Source organism: Octopus bimaculoides, chromosome 14 (genome assembly GCF_001194135.2).
Source record: "Octopus bimaculoides isolate UCB-OBI-ISO-001 chromosome 14, ASM119413v2, whole genome shotgun sequence".
Classification (NCBI taxonomy): domain Eukaryota; kingdom Metazoa; phylum Mollusca; class Cephalopoda; order Octopoda; family Octopodidae; genus Octopus; species Octopus bimaculoides.
Window position 1 is genome coordinate 51,732,457 of NC_068994.1, and position 902 is coordinate 51,733,358.

Below are 902 nucleotides of genomic sequence, written 5' to 3' on the forward strand. Positions count from 1 at the left end.
AAGTTAAATATATCGAACTACCAATGTACACTTCATTTTTGAAACAACGTGATCGAAACATTGAAATAAACCTCTCTTCAGAGAGAACAGGAATTTGTTATGTTTTGAGGATTAAATTAACTTTTTTTTTTTGAGGGTGGGAACGCCAGCCTCGACAAACCATTATTTGTTTCGTTGCAATCTTAGATTTTCATTCTTTGACCACCGTTTATATTCAAGGGAGACAACACTGTTTCCACTGAAAATATCCAGCCGTTACCTTTGGGCGAGCGGGCGGACGGAACTTGATACTTATTCTCAACGCATTTTATCAGACCCAAAAGAAAGAAAAGCAAAGTCAAACTCGGTAGAATTTGAACTCAGAATGTAAAGAGCTTGAAGCGATGCTTTTGTCTGATGTGCAAACAGTTCTACTAGCTCACAGAATTATTTAGCAAACATATGAATAAAAGGAAAATAAACAAATATACACAAAAGAAAAAGAATAACAATTTTATTTCAAAATGAAATATGTATAAGTGAACGATTAAAATATTGAACGTCAGACCTGGTAGTTTTGTATTGTACTACAGATGTTGTATTATATAAACTAGACTCTATTGTATAACTACAGGGTGTTCACAAGGTTTTGGGTACATGGAGTAAATAAAATCATAACATAAACAATTAAATATAAGAAATAATAATTTCTTAAAGTATGTGCTAATCCCCATGTACCCAGACTTTGTGGACACCCTGTAGACACTAAACTCAACATATAAGACCTATCTAGAAAACCTTTCACAAGTCACTATGCAGTTACTTGATTTGCTAGAAATAACAGCCAAATCTTTCAAATCACACTATTACCTTAATTTTTTTAAAAATAAAAATAAAAGATGGATATATTGGATAATGTAATC